The following is a 20,501-nucleotide window of genomic DNA, read 5'->3' as shown; positions in this document are numbered from 1 at the left end:
TATTTTGAAAAACAAGTGAAAAGTTTTGAGAAATAAAATGAAGGATCAATGGGTTGTAAAGGAGCAATATTCTCCAGCAGCGATCTGAAGATCCTAACTAAATATAGTATAATTGCATTTGGTTCAACTGGCTTTACTGAAGAAATGATTGAATTAGTTATATCACTGAGTCAATGTAGCCTCAGATATAACAAGTGCTCTGAATTGTTTTACTTTCCAGCACGGATTCATACGTTTTATGCTCCCCTCTGTTCTTGACAGCATGACAGCCTGTAGTTAGAGAAGAAGCGAGCAACCGGAGAGATACACACATGAAAAATTAATCATTTTGAAAAGGCACAACATGGAATCAGTTCTGCCCTTGGATAGGGCTGTATAAATGTTCCATGTGTGAAAGAAATGGAGGACTACTTTCCCCACTAAACCACACAGGACAATTTAGCACGAAAAAGTTGAGAAGGGGTAACGTACTGTATATGTAATGTATGTATATGTAATACAGTGTGTATATTGTAATACAGTGTGATGCCAACTTTTTAAACTGCGGCACACTAATCTCTGGGCTGCGACTGGAGGGCACCCGGAAATGCGGGGAAGTCAAAGCGATGACATCACTTGCATGCGTGATGTCATCACGTTGACATCTGCGCAGGTGCGTATGTTCTCCAGCCGCGGCCCCGAGCCTCCTATTACCACCGATGGGGGGTGCTGCAGAAGGAGAGGTGAGGAGAAGGAACAGAGGCGCCGGCGAGGCGGAGAGGTGCAGGCGCCATCTGACTGATTACAGGACGTGCTTCTCGCCACAAGAGGCACGTCCTATAAGCAGTCAGTCAGCGCCGGCGTCTTTCCTCCTCGCCGGCATCTTGGGACACATCTGGGATCTGTCGGGGCACACTAGTGATATACAGAGTGATATACAGATGTAATATATCACAAAAGAAAAAGAACAATTGGTTCATCCAGTTTGCTCAATTCTTTCTTTTCACACTGTGATTTTTCCCAGCTGCCAAGCAAAGAGTGTGATTGCTTCTGGGCTGTAACTTCTTAGACAAGCTTCTTTCCACTTTGACCACTGGCTGTTTTATTAGCTGCCCTCTGGACCAGCTCCATCCTCTGTCTATCTTTTCGATGCTGTGGTCTCCAGACTTGTACAGAGTACTGTTAATGAGGACTCTTCAGAGACTTTATACAGAGACATTATCACTTCCTTTTTACCACTGGTCATTCTTCTCCTTGTGCACCTAAGCACCTTCTGTCTTTTGCTGTTGTCTTTTCTACCTGCTTGTCTATCTTAAGATTATCAGATATGATCATCCCCAAGTCCCATATTTCTTTCATGCACCGAAGTATTTCACTCCCTATAAAAAGCAGTCCCTGCATTTTTTTATTATAAAATCTTAGTTGCCAAATTCTGGAAGACCATTCTTCAAGCTTTTCTAGGTCAAGGTCCCTCTTTATGTCACCCACACCATCTGGGCTCTCCACCCTATTGCAGATTTTGGCATCATCCTTGAATAGGCAAACTTTATCAGATAGCACTTTCTCTATATCGCTTACAGAAAAGCCAGACCAATTACAAAGCCATGCAGCCCACAACTTGTAATGTAATGTAATATAGTTCTTGTATCCAGTGAAGTCCCATGTTCAGTGGTTCAAATTGGATAACAAAATGCAAGAAAAAATAAAAACAAAGAAAAAAAATATCAGAACACTAGATAATAATAATAATTTATTTATAACCCGCTATACTTTAACAGTTCAGAGCGGTTTACAATAAAGAGAATCTGCCAGATGCAGATGAAATACAAATGGAATTATATACCTAGTATGGTTGTGTTTCTTTAGCCAAAATTGTCATACAAAAGAGATTTCACAGATTTCCTTAAACATTTGGTAAGGGGAAGAATTCACAAATAGAGGTTTCTCAAATGAATTTGTCATGCAAATAAGATTTCACAGATTTCCTGAACGTTTGATAAGACAATGAGTTCATAAATAGGGCACTTTGTGGAACATGCACAAATATCCAGTACCAGACATGCCCATTTTCAAAACTGCAACATGTCTATCTTGGGTTGGTTTTGGTTTTTGGTTGTTTGTTGTTGTTTTTTTTAAATGGATGTGTTTGTGCTCTGTGACCCTGATTCTATAAAAAAAAAAAAAAAGGGAAGTGTATACAGAATTTTGCCCTGTGTGTCCATCTTTTTCAACCATTTTAGAAAAAAATCAAAAACATATACAAATGAAAAATGCACAGAACAAGTCATTGGGATGGAGGAGGTGGCCAACATTTGTAGTAAACTGGCCACATAGATGTCCCAGCAGAGTAGTGGGGCACTGTAGTGAACTTCACATAAAAGGTCCTGGGTACAAATCTCACCATAATCCCCTTATGGTATATGGTGAACCCTTCAAAACCTACTCAAAACCTACCGTGTTTCCCTGAAAATAAGACACTGTCTTATATTAATTTGGGGCCCAAAAAAGGCACTAGGTCTTATTTTTGGGGATGTCTTATTTTTTTCATGTAGTGATCATTTCTTCCTTTCTCTCCCCCACATGTGCAGCATCTTTCCTCCCCTCTCACCCATCCCCTTGTGCAGTATCTTTCTAGCTCTCCCTCCCATCCCTGGTGCAGCAGAACCCTTGCAGCTTCTATCCTTCCCTTCCTCCCATCCCCCTGTGTAACATCTTTCTATCCCCTGCCGCCGCTGCGCACTTCCCCCCTCTGACCGCTGACTCATCTCTCACTCCCATCTGAACCGCGAGCCAGGAATACCTTATAACAAACCAGCAGCATTGGCACTCAGCAGCAATCTACACAGGCTGCTTTGCTGCCTTCTATCTCCCGGGCATTCCTCTGCCACGTTGCTGATGACATCATCAACAGAGGAACGCCCCTGGAGATAGAAGGCTGCAAAGCAGCCTGTGTAGATTGCTGCCGAGTACCGACGCTGCCAGTTTGTTATAAGATATTCATGTCTCGCGGTTCGGATGGGAGGGAGAGATGGGTCAGCGGGGGTGGGGGTGGGGGAGTGTGCAGTGGTGGCAGGGGGAAGCGCTAATGCCGATGCCAACGACAAGGGCTTATTTTCAGGGGTAGGGTTTATATTAAGACCTACCTCGAAAATCATGCTAGGGCTTATTATCGGGGTAGGTCTTATTTTCGGGGAAACACGGTACTAGGCCCAATTGTATACCATTCCAATAGCCCTTATGTTTACAGTTTTCACCCATATGTAGGACAGTAGGATATGGTGGGTTTTGGAAGTCTCACAGATTCCACTGAGTCCCCCAGCAGGCAACTCCAGGAACATGCTTGCTACTCTACTAGGACTGGCTATAAGATCTGTAGCTCTAATACAGGTTGGTATGTACGATTTCATTTAAATCGGTGGGTGGGAGGGAGTCGGTGACCACTGGGGGAATGTGAGGGTCATGTTTGTATTCCTCCAATGCTCATCTGGTCAGTTTGGGTACCATTTTGAAACTATTCTGGTATTGCGGTATACAAAAATAAAGTTATTATTATTATTATTATTATTAAAACAGGTCTAGCCCCAGACATCCAAAATGTGCCCTGGATGCATTCTTAAATGTTTGCTGATGGCAGGAAAACATCCAAATCATGAACCCGCCCTAGTCCCAGCCACACCTTGTTTCTAACATGCCCCCTTGAGATTTAGACAAATTACTGATCAAAAGCATAATTATCCGTCTAAAATATAGGTTTTGAAAATTGCGAATTGGAAGGGTTTGGCATGAAAAACATCCATCTGTCTCTTTATGTCACTTTTTGGACATTTTTCTTTTTTTTGATAATGAGCCCCTTAGCACATACTAAACTTTAGTAAAAAGACCCCAATGAAATTTGCAATACTATCCTCCCCCATACATAACTGAAACTCACACCTTCTTCTCATACTCCTATCCCCAATATAAAGGCAAGCAGGAAAAATACTGTGGAAACAAATTGTTTACCCATTCAAATATGCAAGACCAGAGGGCTGACTAGAGCACATTTAAAACAAAGTGGAAAAAAAAAGTATTTATTTTACTCAATATACAATTAAGCTGTGGAATTTTTTGCCAGAAGATGTGGTCAGGGCAATTAAAAAGGTTTAGACAAGTGTCTGAAAGAAAAGTCAATAAACCATTAGAAGCCATGAAGCTTAAGAAAGATTGTATTGGTCACTGTCAAAGTCTCCATTTGGGCTCAGTGGAACATTGGTCTGATCCCATATGACACATCTTATATTCTCATATCCTTAATTGGAACTGAATAGGGACCATTGGCACCCTTTGTCTGGAAGGATCTCAGGATAGCTTTTGTAGGGTCATGCTTTAAGGAGCTGAAGAATAATATTTTCTTAAGTGGTTTCAATTAGAAGAAGTATGGACTTTTAATTGGTCCAGATATCCATAGAGCTGGTGTCAGCCGTTTCCAGCAACTGGAAGTGGTGAGTCAGAAGTGTTCTCGATATTATGAGTTTGAACATCCTGCATTACCATTACTGCTGAGTTTCTGGGCAAATTATTTTGACTCCTTTTATCTCCTCTTACGCAACGGTAATTTGGTCAGGCAGAAATAGCATTCTTTATTCTCTTTTCCTAAGGTTCATGTTGCCCTTCTGTCTGAAATATGTTTCTAGGATATCCAATCCTAACTAACTGTATACATGTTTTGGAATTGCTACAGACATAAAGCATGTCAAAGACAATGTATGAATGAAAGGTGAAACAGAAAAACATATTATCATTATTAAATAAAGCTCCTTAAATTGCCATGAAACAGGTTTAAAATCAAATTTAAGGGACCGGGAAACAAACAAAGCAAAAAAAAAAAGGGGGTTAAAAAAAAGCCTGTATATTGGTTTGCTTGCAAGATTTCCAGGTAGCACATTTTTTGCTGAATACATTAACTTACACCAAAGAAAAATGTCTAAAGCTTGTTGCAGGGCAGTAGCGAGTTATGTGCGGGCAGTGCAGTTAAATGGAGCGCAAAGAGGTGGGGCTCCAAAATTGTGTCCTGTCAATTGCCATCCCTGCTTGACTGTGACACAGGGGGCGATATAGGAGCTCCAGGAGGCCTGTCGCACGGGGCTCATTTCTGGCTCAGGACAGTCCTGGCTTGTTGATAAAGCACTGCAGGACATTTGATCCTATGGCAAAAAGACTCTCATTCCTCTATGAACAAGGTTTTGCATCCATATTTTTGTTTCCTTGCATTTTGTTCTCTTCCAGAAAGCTAAATGAAATTACACATTTGAAAAGAAAACATGCTTATTTCAAAACGACATGCCAACTGACTTACAAGCACATTTTGCAATTTTTTTTTTTTGGCCTAGTCCTTAAATGTGACCCCCAAAGAGTGTGGGAGAGAATTTGAGGCTGGAGCAAAAGTTTCATTTAAGCAAATTTACTCTACCTTGGGAAAAGTGATGATCCATTGTCCTCTCTCATTAATGAGACCCTGGGTACACATAGCAGGCTGTTTGAGGCTGAGCCTTCCAAAAGTTTTCTAGATTGACCCATGGTCTTTCCAGATTTAATCTTGAGGGGCTTTCCCAGCTGTAGCCAACATTCAGATACTAAATAATGGGCCGCATGAAGTTATTGGCACTACTTGTTCTTCCCAGACTCCTTTGTCCTGTTCTTTGGTTCCCAGAGGTAGGTATCTTTGGAATTTAGATTCACATCCAAATATCTATAAAATCCCTAACGCTTTCTTGGCTTGCATCCCTTATGTAGTATAGGGCCAGAAATATGCTTGCACTTTTTTCAATATGTCTTTTATTTGTATATTTTAATTTGCATTAATTTGTCTTGGAAATAACCCCCCCAATATTGAGCCCTGTAATATCAACATTTCCTTTTTTTTGTAAAGAGCAGCTGCTGTGGAAATAAAATAGGTCCCAATAATGGCTGGCATTGAATATCTAGATAATAATAATAATAACAGTTTATATACCGCAGAACCGTGAAGTTCTATGCGGTTTACAATGGTTGAAAGATGTTACAAATTAAGTAGAATTAACAAGGTTAGAAGCTAGTTATTAACAGCGCTAGAGGTCAGTTATTGTGGAGTAGGATTATACAGGTTAGTTGCCTAAATACGGTGTAGAACTAGCACTATACGGATTAGGCAATATTTAGGGCTCCTTTTACAAAGGTGCGCTAGTGTTTTTAGTGCACGCACCGGATTAGCGCACGCTATAGCATGCGCTAGCCGAAAAACAACTGCCTGCTCAAGAGGAGGCGGTAGCGGCTAGCGCGCGGGGCATTTTAGCATGCCCTATTCCGCGCGTTAAGGCCCTAACGCACCTTTGTAAAAGGAGCCCTTAGGCACATCCAGAAAAGTTACCCAGAAAATAGAAGAGTTTTCTTGCTGCCCTAAGTTATCCAGGTAATGAGCTTGATATACCAACCTTTATAGAAAAACCCTTCAGAGCATGGACCAGCTAAATTAAATACTCAAATTCCTTAATATCTTTTAGCTAAAACATCATATTTGTATAGTAGTGTTGAACATTGATGCCTCTTTTTTTTTTCAATATTGTGTTTATTGATCACATTGAGGAGAAATAATGTGTAACAGGATCCAATAATAAGACAGGAAAAACATCTCTGCATTGCGATATTTATTAAAGATTGATATTAACCCCCCCCCCCCTCATATCTGCCATCCAAAACACACTCATTCATCCACAAGCATCCTTTAAATTTCACCTTGCATAGGTAAAACAGTACAGAATCGATAAAGGTTCAAGAACTCAATGCAATGGGTCAATCAAGATGTCAAGCTAAGTTGATAGTAACTTAAGACTCCTTTTGCTAAGCTGCGCTAGGGCTTTAATGCGAGGAATAGCGTGTGCTACATTGCCGCGCACGCTAAACCTTGATGCTAGCATTGAGCTGGCGTTAGTTCTAGAAGCATTGCGCGCGGTGTAGCACATGGTAATTTCCTGCGTGCACTAAAAACGCTAGCGCACCTTTGTAAAAGGAGCCCTTAGTATTAGTTTCACCCATCTGAAGTGAGAAAGGAGTTCATGAGCTTATATGGACAAGGTCTTCTCCCTTACAGTGGTGTAGTAAGGGGGAGCATGGGGGCGGACCTTCCTGGGTGCCATCTTCACGGGGGGGGGGGGGGGGCACCAGCACCTCTTCTCCTTTTCGCTCCCACGTACCTCTTTAAATAATTATTAGGTGCGAGCAGTATCTTCTACATGTTGCTCACACCGGCCTCGAATCCCTTCTGACATTACTTCATGGTCACGAGATCAGGACGTAACGTCGGAAAGGAGCTAAGGCTGCCGCGAGCAGCTTGTGGAAGATGCTGCTTGTGACAGTGAACATTTCAAGAGGGACGCAGAGGGACGGGGGGATGCCTAAGCAGCAGGGAAAAGTGGAGGGCATCCAAGCGTCAGGGGAAAAGTGGGGACCCATGGTACAGCGATGCTGGATGCTACCGCTCCGGGCGCCAACCTCCCTCACTATGCCACTGCTCCCATAAGAGTCCATCTAGAGAATTTGGTTTAAAGGGGCCATAGCTCAAAGGTGATGAGTTTCTCTAATTTAGCTAGCTATCCTTGATGCATTGGTTATTCTTTAGAAATCCAAAATTGTAACAGTACTCTCTTCCCAACCAAAACTGCCAAATACAAGAATTTGCCATCAGCAAAGATAGGCAAGGTTTTCCAGGCCTACATTTCTGGTGCCTATCTTTCGCCTATGTCGACACTTTAGGCCATCTAATGCCACTTCCGGTGTTGGCCACACTTACTTTGGTGGCTGGTGGCCTAAAGCACCTACATAGGTGTGATTCTAGTGTGTCTTTCAATTAATATAGGCGTTGGTAGGGCGCCTACCTGTGCCTAAGTTTAGGCACCAGTTTAGCATTTCCCCTTATATATATATATAATATATAGAAGCTTTGGAAAGATGATCATTTTTATTAAAGCAACCCTACCCATGAGTGATAAAGGCAGATGCTGCCATTTCTTACGTAAGAATCTTACTTTTTCAATGGTGTTAACTATATTATCATTATATAGTGTATAATAATTGTGGCTGATAGTAATTCTTGATATTTAAGCCTATCCTTTGCAATGCCCACTAGCAATGTATGCCAAGGTTTTGGTTTGGAGGCTCCTAATAGCAGGGCCTTGGTTTTGACGACATTAATTTTAAAACCTGAGAACAATCCGAAAGTCTATGATACACATGATTTTCTGCATGTTCCAATCAGCGTGTGCCACATACAAAAGCATTTGTTCTTTCTCTAGGCTTACTGCTCGACTTGGGATTCTATTTCAATTTTCTATATAATCTTCAAAGGTTCCCAAGTATTAAGTAGTTTTATCCCAGAACCTCAGCGACACCATGCAAGGCTCAAGCATTTCATTGCCTTATGCTTTATGTGTCCATTCACCCTTCACCATGTTTCCATACAACATTGACCCCCTTTCTCACCCTTCACCATGATTCCATACCACCCTGACCCCCCCTTCTCACCCTCCACACCCTTCCATAACATCCTGACCCCCTTTCTCACCCTTCACCATGATTTCATACCACTCTGACCCCCCCCCCTTTCTCACCCTCCACACCACAGGGTGGTATGGAAGGGTGTGGAGGGTGAGAAAGGGGGGTCAAGGTGGTATGGAATCATGGTGAAGGGTGAGAAAAGGTTTCAGGATGGAAGGATGTGAAGGGTGAGAAAGGGGGTCAGGGTGGTATGGAATCATGGTGAAGGGTGAGAAAAGGTTTCAGGGTGGTATGGAAGGATGTGGAGGGTGAGAAAGGGAGTCAGGGTGGTATGGAAACATGGTGAAGGGTGAGAAAGGGAGTCAGGGTGGTATGAAATCATGGTGAAGGGTGAGAAAGGGAGTCAGGGTGTTATGGAAGTGTGGAGGGTGAGAAAGGGGGTCAGGGTGGTATGGAAACATGGTGAAGGGTGAGAAAGGGAGTCAGGGTGTTATGGAAGGGTGTGGAGGGTGAGAAAGGGGGTCAGGGTTGTATAGAATCATGGTGAAGGGTGAAAAAGGGGGTCAGGGTGGTATGGAAGGGTTTGGAGGTAAGAAAGGGGAGTCAGGGTGGTATGGAATCATGGTGAAGGGTGAGAAAGGGGGTCAGGGTATGGAAACATGGTGAAGGGTGAGAAAGGGGGTCAGGGTGGTATGGAAACATGGTGAAGGGTGAGAAAGGGTTGTCAGGGTTGTATGGAAGGGTGTGGAGGGTGAGAAGGGGGGTCAGGGTGGTATGGAATCATGGTGGTGAGAAAAGGTTTCAGGGTGGTATGGAAGGATGTGGAGAGTGAGAAAGGGAGTCGGGGTGGTATGGAATCATGGTAAAGGGTGAGAAAGGGGATCAGGGTGGTATGGAAACATGTTTAAGGGTGAGAAAGTGGGTCAGGGTGGTATGGAAACATGGTGAAGGGTGAGGAAGGGGGGCAGGGTGGTATAGAAGGGTGTGGAGAGTGAGAAAGAGGGTCAGGGTGGTATGGAATCATGGTGAAGGGTTAGAAAGGGTTGTCAGGGTGGTATGGAATGGTGTGGAGGGTGAGAAAGGGGGGTCAGGGTGATATGGAATCATGGTGAAGGGTGAGAAAAGGTTTCAGGGTGATATGGAAGGATGTGGATGGTGAGAAAGGGAGTCAGGGTAGTATGGAATTATGGTGAAGGGTGAGAAAGGGGGGTCAGGGTGGTATGGAATCATGTTTAAGGGTGAAAAAGGGGGTCAGGGTTGTATGGAAGTGTGGTGGAGGGAGAGAAAAGGGCAGATGCTGATGGAATTGTGGGGAAAGAGACATAAGGGGGAAGGATACTGCGTGGAATTGGGTTGGAGGGAGAGAAAGGGGCAGATGCTGATGGAAGTGGGGGGAATGGAGAGGAGAAAGTAAAATGCCAGGCCATGTGGGTGTGGGAGAGGGAAGGGAAGAAGAGGAGAGGAGAGATGCCAGACCATTGGAGGAGGGAAGGGAAGAAGATGGATGCCAGACTAGTGGGGATGAAGGGAGATGCATAAAGTTTCTAGAACGGGAATAGAAAGAGAGAAGATGCCATATAGAAGGGGTAGAGAGAAGGTAGACAGTGGATGAAAGGAAGAGAGTGACAAAAAGATGAGGTAAGCAGAAACCAGAGAAGACAAGGTAGAAAAAATTCTATTTATATATTTATTTTTTACTTTAGGTGAGATGCATCGCTGTTTCTGTGATGTTGCATTGTATGCAAAGTCCAGCTTCTTGGTGCTTCAGTTTAACCTTTGTCTACGTATTTTTATTCTATCTCCCCATTTACAAAACTGTAGAGCATTTTTTAGCGTTGGCATCTGAGCTGTTACCAATGTGGCTAAAAACCACACTACAGTTTTCTAAAAGGTGGAGGGGTTAGTTTGTGATTACATACTAGGCGAAGGTGTTTTCTGTGTTCTGTGTGTTCAAAAAGACGTGATTTTCTGTTAGGATTGACTGTGTAGGATTGATCTGTACTAGTCTGGCTTGTTTAGTTTTACAATGCGTTTATTGATGCACTGCTCATTGCAGTATGTAAGATGCTGTCTTTTCCTAGGTATTCATGTGTGATGTGTGAATTGTTACTAAAAATCATGTTTTTCATACAGATGGGGTAGGTGTCAAGAAATGATGGGCTAGGTACGCCCCTGCTCACAGTAGCTCCTATTAATTTATATAAAACTGGAGTTCTGGTATCTGCTTCATAGAGTCAAATCTTCAAAGGTAGAAGGTAAGTATTTAGCAAAAAAAATTGTCTGGACCTTCAGATTGCAGCCAGGTACTAAATACTACCGGTTGCTGTCATCTTCATTGGTCCAATTTTTATTGACTTTTATAAATACTCCTATTTATTTTTTTTTTTTCAATTTTGAAATTTTAAACTTAAAATATTATTATCACTTTTAATCTAAACCAGAAGAGAGCCACTTAGCCTATAGTGGACTGTCACTCATCTTTCTTTCACCTCTCCCTCTCTTAGATGGCATAAGAACCCTGTCCATCTGGACACCCCAGACTCTGCCCAAAAGGTACCTCATGGTTACACTGGTCCCATGAAAAGCTTTCTTGAAAAAAAAACCCCAAAACTGATGCTTCCATCTTGCAAGTTTAAACCATCCCCAAATTTTATTCATATATATTCTGCTGTTCTCCTAATGTGATGGACCTTGAACTCCTCTTTAAAAACGGCCAAGTTCTCTCTCATATTAGTACTGTGCCTGGCTAATTGTGGGCTCGCTGATCATTCTGATCTCATCCCAGGGTGTTATTGAAACTGAAGGAAATTCCCATATAGAGTTGCATAGACTGTTGTCTGGAATGGCGTCACTCAGGCTACTGAATAAAATTAACATGATTGAAACCAAACCAAAAAAAAAAATGAAACCCTAACCAAACACAGGCAGCATTCTCTGACACAGAGATGCCAAAATAAATATAACGGTTTTAAATTAAACTGCTTCAACTTGTGTTTCTCCTCATTTTTCTTCAAAAAGACAACCAATATACTCACTGTATTTCGAGTCTTTCACAGTTCAAATGCTGTATTAGTGACTTTTTCTTATTTCTTTGGTATTTTATGAACTTCTTTTAAAAATGGCTTTCACCTGTTTCTTGGTTCTGTCATTTTCTCTAGTGGTCTCCTGTGTAAGACCCCTCACTGTGCTAAGATTATTTGGGCATTTGTGTAGCACCCTTAATAAAATTATATACAGGTACAATGAGTTCATTTCCAAAAGAACTTACTGTATAATTTAAATAGGTACCTGAGGCAGAAAGATAAAGAGTGAATAGTTACAATTCCAGATCAATTGAAGGATCTGATCAATAGTGGCAAAGCCAGACAGCCAAAAGTGAGCATAGACATCATTCTCTTTCCCTCCCTTCCCCCTATCCCCTGCAGCAACCTGAAGAAAAGGTATGCAGGCTGGTGGAGTGAGAAGGGAGGGAAAGAGAGTCTGCTACATGGGCTGGAGGGGGTGGGAAGGGAGGAAGAGAATGAGATAAGGCTTCCTGGTCAGCCGCTGGCAGCATGTAGGACCCGCTGATGGCGGCCTATAGCTGATGGGTGGCGGACCTGAGCCCATACTTGGCAGTCAAAACCCATCTAGGCCCACTTGTGGCTATGCCCCTGCATTTCAATAGATTTTTGGAGACAGGAGTAAGACAACAAGAGTGCGAAAGGACATAAGAACATAAGAATAGCCATACGAGGAAAAAATAGCCAAGGAGGCAAAAAAAAACTTCAAACCGTTCTTTCGATATATTAAGGGGAAATGACCCACAAAGGAAGTGGTGGGGCTGTTGGATGACCATGGAATAAAGGGAGTACTAAAGGAGGACAAAGCCATCGCCGACAAACTGAACACATTTTTTGTGTCTCTATTTACCGAAGAGGATATATATAATATACCAGAAGCTGACAGGCTGTATGCAGGAAGATGGGAAACTGACAGGGTTGACGGTAAGTCTAGAAGAGGTATGCAAGCAGATTGATAAGCTTAAAAAAGATAAATCCCCGGGACCGAATGGCATCAATCTGAGGGTAATCAAGGAACTGAAAGGGGATATAGCTGAACTGCTTCAACTAATAGCCAATTTGTCGATCAAATCAGTAAGGATTCTGGAAGACTGGAAAGTGGCGAATGTTACGCCGATCTTCAAGAAAGGTTTGAGGGGAAATCCAGGAAACTACAGACCGGTGAATCTGACCTCGGTACCAGGAAAGATTGTAGAGGCGCTGATAAAGGACCACATCATTGATCACCTTGACAGACACAATCTGATGAAGACCAGCCAGCACGGCTTCAGCAAAGGAAAATCTTGCTTGACAAACTTGTTGTACTTCCTTGAGGGCGTAAACAGACAGATAGACAAGTGTGACCTAGTCGACATTGTATATCTGGATTTTCAGAAGGCATTCGACAAGGTTCTGCATGAACGTCTACTTCTAAAAATTGCAAGCCATGGAATAGAGGGTGAAATACTCACTTGGGTTAAAAACTGGATGGCTGATAGGAAACAAAGAGTGGGGGGTAAATGGACAATGCTCGTTCTGGAAAAGCGTCATGAGTGGAGTGCCGCAGGGTTTGGTGCTTGGACCCATGCTCTTCAACATATTTATAAATGACCTGGAAATTGGTATGACAAGTGAGGTGATTAAATTTGCAGACGATACGAAGTTATTCAGAATAGTGAAGACGCAGGAGGATTGCGAAGACCTACAACATGACAAACACGCTCGAGAAATGGGCCGCGACATGGCAAATGAGGTTTAATGTGGATAAGTATAAGGTGATGCAAGTCGGAAACAAAAATCTTATACACGAATACAGGATGTCCGGTGGAGTACTTGGAGAGCCACTCTCCCCCCCCCCCCCCCAGGAAAGAGACTTGGGAGTACTGGTCAAGTCAATGAAGCCATCTGCGCAATGCAAGGCAGTGGTAAAAAGGGCAAATAGAATGCTAGGAATGATTAAGAAGGGGATCACGAACAGATCGGAGAAGGTTATCATGCCGCTGCACCGGGCCATGGTATGCCCTCACCTGGAATATTGCGTTCAGCACTGGTCGCCGTACATGAAGAAGGACACAGTACTACTCGAAAGGGTCCAGAGAAGAGCGACTAAAATAGTTAAGGGGCTGGAGGAGTTACCGTACAGTAAGAGATTAGAGAAACTGGGCCTCTTCTCCCTTGAAAAGAGGAGACTGAGAGTTGACATGATCGAAACATTCAAGATAATGATGGGAATAGACTTAGTAGATAAAGACAGGTTGTTCACCCTCTCCAAGGTAGAGAGATGAGAGGACACTCTCTAAAGTTGAAAGGGGATAGATTCCGTACAAACGTAAGGAAGTTCTTCTTCACCTAAAGAGTGGTAGAAAACTGGAACGCTCTTCTGGAGGCTATTATAGGGGAAAGTTAGACAAGTTCCTGCTGAACCAGAATGTACGCAGGTAAGGCAAGTCTCAGTTAAGGCACTGGTCTTTGACCTATGGGCCGCCGTGTGAGCAGACTGCTGGGTAAGATGGACCACTGGTCTTACCCAGCAGCGGCAATTCTTATGTTCATACTAGGTCAGATCAATGGTCCATTTAGCCCAGTATTTATTTTTATATTGATCCAGTTTACCATGTAAACCCCAATATAGCACTCTATAATAATTAATATGCAATGCAAACACATACAAACTATTATCAGAGAACTTAAACCTATTTCAGTAATTTGTGTATTTTTGTATAATTCCCTAGAAATTCAAGGTAGGTCAATAACACATTACACAAAATTTAAAGCTAGTTTTAAATTTTCCACTCACATAAAATTGTACCATTTTTTCACTACTGCTTTTTAAAATTATAACATCTCCAAAATTGGCATATCTTAATCTTATAGCATTCTATAAAGGTGAGTTCTGCCCACACCCAACTCGGAATCCATCCATATGTATGCCCTCCTGGCAAATATGTGCTATGTTCCATACATGTGTATTTACATGAAAGCTTGTATATGCTACAATTCTAAACATTTACATGTGTAGAATCTATTCCGTAGAATTGCCCCTTCATACAATGAGTTTTGTAGTAGTAAATGGGGTCCTTAATGAGTTATAGGTTTAAAAGAACACAAAACACGTTTTATGCTTGTTTTCTTCAATTAATGTAAATTATCAGCTACAATTTTATTTTAATGAAAGATGGGGTCATTGTGCATACCAGAAATTAATCTCACTCATAAGCCAGTCAACAACAACAATAACAAAAAAAGACCATAAGAACTGCTATTGTGGATGAGAGCAAAGATCCATCAACTACAATATCCTGTTTCCAACATTGGCCAATCCAGGTCACAGGTACCTGGCAGGATCCCAAAAACCAAAATTCCATGCTATTTACTCTCAGGGATAAGCAGATGATTTCATCAAGTGTACTTTTCTGCACTAACACATTCCAGACCTTAATTATGCATTGACAGAAAAAAATATTTTCTATGATTTGTTTTTAAATGCACTACTTAGTAAAAATGGCATGGTCTCCCAGTCTTTGCACATTTAAAAATAAACAATCAATTCACAATTACCCATTTGACACCACTCATGATTTTCATATCTTCCCTCAGCCGTCTCTTCTCCAAACTGAAAAGCCCTAATCTCTTTAGCCTTTGCTCATCAGGGAATTTGTTCCCTCCATTTATCAAACTGGCAGCCCTTCTCTGTACCTTTTCAAATTTTGCGATATACGCTTGAGTGAGGTTCTTATGCAAGTCTGAAAACATTTCAAGCTATAAATCAGTATCGTAGTCTTTAACGAAAGTGCTAACCATAATCTTAAATCAACAGTGTATTTTCCTTCTTTGTCACAGACAGTCAAAGATGTATATTAACCATACGCTGTTACATCCAGAAATTCCAGTGGATCATTTTCAAGCCAACTTCCTGGTTGACCCTCAGGAAAGGGCATTAATAAAATTGTTTGTCCTGTGCATGAGTAAATTTTTCGTGCCTTGTCATGACTATGTGGTGACTGGGCAAGTTATAAATTTGTTAAATCAAATCAAGTAAAAATAATTTTACTACCAAGTTAAGAAGGGAGTTGGGTGACGGGGATGGGGGTGGGGCTTGTTTTATAAAGAATGTACATATTTTGCCTCCGAAAAAATCTGTACATCAAATAGCAGGTGTAAAGATTCCAGGGGAAATTTACTATACAGAGGTACACATGCACTTTTGCATTTTTTACTAATGAAATTCTATAACGCCCTTTAACATTGTGCTGGGCGGGTATAACCTATGAGGCATACAGGAATACCGTTGAATTCAATTTATGTGTAATAGCTTATGGAAGCACAGCCCCTGACGAAAAATGTGAAACGGTTGGGCAGCCGTCGGGCGAGTATGATATGTGCTTTCCTTCTTTTGGACACTGTATGCACGTTAAGCCACTTGACCAAATGACCATCAGAGAGTTGTTTATCTTGAAAGAGGCAATAATTATTTGATTAAAAGTGAAGCCTTGGTAAACATCAGGTCTGGTTGCTTATTTTTACTTGTTACTTTTCTTATGTTCTCTACTTTTTTAGAATACCATAAAAACATGAAGAACTTTTCGCTTTCATAATCGCGGGGTTTGTGGTATAGCCCTCACGGATAGCATGAAATTGTGAATAAAACTTATCATTAGTATTTGCTATTGTTTTTAAAAACAAGTTACTGTATTGGGTGTGCACAGCGTTGGAGTTTGGGCAGTGCATGGTCAGCAACCACACTTAAGTATATTATAAATATTTTTAATTGCACCTGTAGGTGCTTGTATAAGTGGAGCTGGTATAAGTACTAAGCAGATCCTTTTGCATACTTGACTTAGGGCCTGTTTTACAAAGCCGTGCTAGCAGCTGCCGCGTGGCAACAGCCCCGAAGCCCTTTAAATTTCTATGGGCTTCGGGGCCGTTACTGTGCTGCAGCCGCTAGCGCGGCTTTGTAAAATAGGCCCTTAATCGGCCTAAAATTAGAGCTTGAAAACATGCACAACTAGGAACAGCATTATAAAATGATCCTCTACATGGAAAATTTATATATTTAGGCCTGCTGAATAACAGGCATAAACTAAGCAGAAAGCAACAGTGGCAGTCAGTCCCCACCCTGGCATCCTGTTTGTCTTGTCTGTTTACATTGTAAGCTCTTTCGAGCAGGGACTGTCTCCTTTGTGACTGTATACAGCACTGCGTACGTCTGCTAGCACAGTAGAAATAATTAATTTCAAGGTTTTTCAAGGTTTATTAAATATTTGATGAATCGCTATATCTTTATACAAAGCGATGTACATAATAATAAGATAATTTAAGTTAAAAAACATACAATATATATAAACATTAGAAGTCAGACAAGACAAACAACAATTGGAAGGAAAGGAGGGGAAAAGTTACATCTGTTATATTAAGAAAAACAATTAAGGGAAAAAAATCGAGGAGCAGGGGGATTCTTAAAAACAGAATTCGTAAAATAAAATAAAATTTAAATATTAAAAGCCTCTTTAAAAAGGAATGTTTTCAGGGATTTTTTGAAGGAAGAAATGTCTTTTTCAATTTTTATGTATTGGGGCAATGAATTCCACCATTGGGGAATAGTAGTAGTAGTGAACAGCAAATATGTATTTTAAGTACTAGAGAATGAAACGGGGACATTTTTTTCCACGTCTCCGTGGGAGCTCATTTTCCTGTCCCTGTTTCCTGTCCCTGCAAGTTCTTGTCCTGTCCGTGCCCCATTCCTTCAAGCTCTGTCATCTGCACAAGCCTCAAACACTTTAAAATCATAAGTGTTCGAGGCTTGTGCGGTTAAGGCAGAGTTTACAGAAATGGGGCAGGGACAGGGACAGCGATAAAACTCATGGGGACGGGACAGGGATATTGAGTTCCTACGGGGATGGGAGCAAATTTGTCCCCATGTCATCTTCTATTCACTACAACTGACTATGGGTTTACTGTAGAACCATAAGAACATAAGAGTTGCCAAACTGGGACAGACAGAAGATCCATCATGCCCAGTATCCTTTTTCCAAACAATGGCCAATCCAGGTCACAAGTTTCTTGCAAGATCCCAAAAGAGTAAAACAGATTTTATGCTGCTTATCCTAGAAAAAAAAAAAAACAAAGCAGTGGATTTACTCAAGTCCATGGACTTTTTTTTTAAGGAAATTAGCCAAACATTTTTTTAAACCCTGCTAAGCTAATTGCTTTCAACACATTCTCTGGAAAGAAATTCCAGAGTTTAATTACATGCTGGTGAAGAATTATTTTCTCGGTTTGTTTTAATTTCATTACATGTTCCCTAGTCCTAGTATTTTTGGCATAATGTAAGCATCCCCAAATGTAAACAGCAACATTTTCATCATTTACATACGCACATCTTTTGTATACATGTGTAAATATTGATTTCAGAAAGCCACTATTTGCGTGCGGAGATCCCACAATGCAGAGATTTCAAGGGGGTGTAGTGTGGGCTTGGTTGGACATAGCCTGTGGTTTGGCCCCAAATTATGGAACGAGCTTCTACTTTACATCAGGAATCAACCCACCCTCTCTGGCTTTAAGAAACTACACAGATCTCATCTGTTCAGTCAATCATTTGGACCAGCTGTTAATTATTTTCCTTCCTCTCTTCTCACTGCTGTCTTTCTTCTTGTTTGTCACTTTTGTTTATTTTAATTGTAGACCACATTGAAGTCTAACACAGGCCCATCTGGCAATATACCAAGTAGAAGTAAGTAAATACATAAATGTTTTGGGAAGAACAAAAATGTACACATGTATTTCACATTTTGTAAAAAGTATACATGTTTAGGGGAATAAATTGCCCCATTGGGCTTTACATGCAGCTCAGAGGTATGCACAAAGATTTTTTTTTTAAATGCTCATTTTAGGCCAAGGAATAATTTTTAATCCCTTGCTGTTTATTTCTGCTTCCAAAATAAAGAAAAAAAAAATACAAATTGCACCTTCATTACTTAATTGGAAGTACTTACACATCCAGGTTTATAAAATGGGACAGCTACACATGAACGTGCTGACACGTAACATGTGGAAATTGCAAAATTGTTGCCTCCAGGTAGAAGCTGCCAAGTTTATGCCATTCATTTTCTGTAGTGTGGCTACTTTTTCTTCATGTGTGTTCCTGCATGTGCTTCGAATATTGAACTAAAAGCTCCATGTTCAGCAGAGCCTTTTGAAAAATACTGCTGGAGTTTTACATATCCTGACCTGGATATGTATAGCAGAGCTAAATATACATATTAACCCCCTTAGCCAACATTTCAATTAATAGGGCTGACCTTCAGCACTGAAAGTCCGGTCCTATGTGTGTATCTTTCACTAATGCAGGCAGTTAAAATGTGAACCCCCTCAGTTTCATAGGCATTTCACATTTTGCCTCTAAAGTATTTTAATTTCCTTATTATAGGGAATCATTAGTCAACCATATCAAAGTCCAAAAATATCACAACAAACCATTCTTTTTGTAATCTTTATTATTATTAATATTTGCATATTATTAAAACGCTGTGAAATTATTTATTTATTTATTCAATTTTCCATACCGTTCTCCCAGGGGAGCTCAGAACAGTTTACATGAATTTATTCAGTTACTCATCAAGCATGTTTCCCGGTCTGTCCCCACAGGCTCACAATCTATCTAATGCATCTGGGGCAATGGAGGGATTAAGTGACCTACCCAGGGTCACAAGGAGCAGCGTGGGTTTGAACCCACAACCCCAGGGTGATGAGGCATTAGCTTTTACCACTGCGCCACACTGTGCAAAGAGATCCCTGCTTTGGAAGATAATGTTCCAGTAGTGAAAAAGAACTTTGCAATTCTGCTTTTGCGTCTGAGAATACGGTGAGACAGTTGTCCAAAGGATCCAGCTCGTCAGCTAAGGGCCCCTTTTACAAAGCCGCCGTAGCGATACTGCCATTGTAAATGCACCGAAGTCCATTCGGTTCCTATGCGTTGCATTTACCGTGGCAGTATCGCGATCATGGCTTTGTAAAAGGGGACCTAAGAGATAAGCCAGCTAGACTAACGCTGGGCTTCTTACTTTAATTGCTCAAAGAGTGTTCTTTCTCAGGAGATGAGGGTGACTTAGGGGAGTATGCAACATATTTTGGGGCCCTTAGCGGCAGTAATAGTTTTACTAAGCTGTGTTAAAAAGTAGCCTGCACTATTCTTAGCGTGAGGCATTGGCGTAGTAAGGTGGTCGGTCAGCCCCATGCGCGGTCTTTATAAAGGGCGCAGGCACCCGTCCTCCTGACCACCCCCTGCCATTCATCGTGCGCCCCTTCCCTCATAACTCTTTCATTTTTTTCACACGAGCAGCATTACACATTTGCTGCCCGCGTCGGTGTCGCCTCTCTCTGACATCACTTCCTTGCCCTAGGAAGTGACATCATAGGGATAGTAAACACGACGAGGGCAGCAAGTTTGTGCTATTGCCTTGAAAATTAAAAAGGTATGGGGGAAGGAGAGCACGCACGCGATGAGGGTGCAGGAAGGAGTGGGGGGGGGCACCCTTGCTTTCCCATGCTTTGGTTAGTGCATCTGTAAAATGGCTGCATTTCCTAATTTTCCTATTAATGGTGATGCGCCAGTTTCCCTATTAGTATGTGGCCAGTCCCACACGAGTCCTTTCTACCACCTATTTTGTAGGTGGTATGGGCTCCCGTGCTAATTAGTCAGCATGTGGCGATTTACCTGCACTAACTGCTCGCTGCTTCCAAACATGCCCCCATGCTAAAAAAAAAAATCTAGTTTTTAGCACATGGGTGGTGCATGCTGATCTCATAACTACCACAGGACACCTGAGTGCATTCCATGGTAGTACCTTTTTAATGTGCAGTAAGGACCCTAAAATCCTTCTCCAGCACCAAAGCTGTCACACACATCCGCGCATGCTCCAGGCCCTCCAGACAAGGCTGGAGCTCGTCCAGAAGAAGAGAAGGGGCAGGCCT

The sequence above is a fragment of the Geotrypetes seraphini genome, chromosome 3 (genome assembly GCF_902459505.1).
Source record: "Geotrypetes seraphini chromosome 3, aGeoSer1.1, whole genome shotgun sequence".
Lineage (NCBI taxonomy): Eukaryota > Metazoa > Chordata > Amphibia > Gymnophiona > Dermophiidae > Geotrypetes > Geotrypetes seraphini.
Note: the sequence above shows the minus strand (reverse complement) of the source record.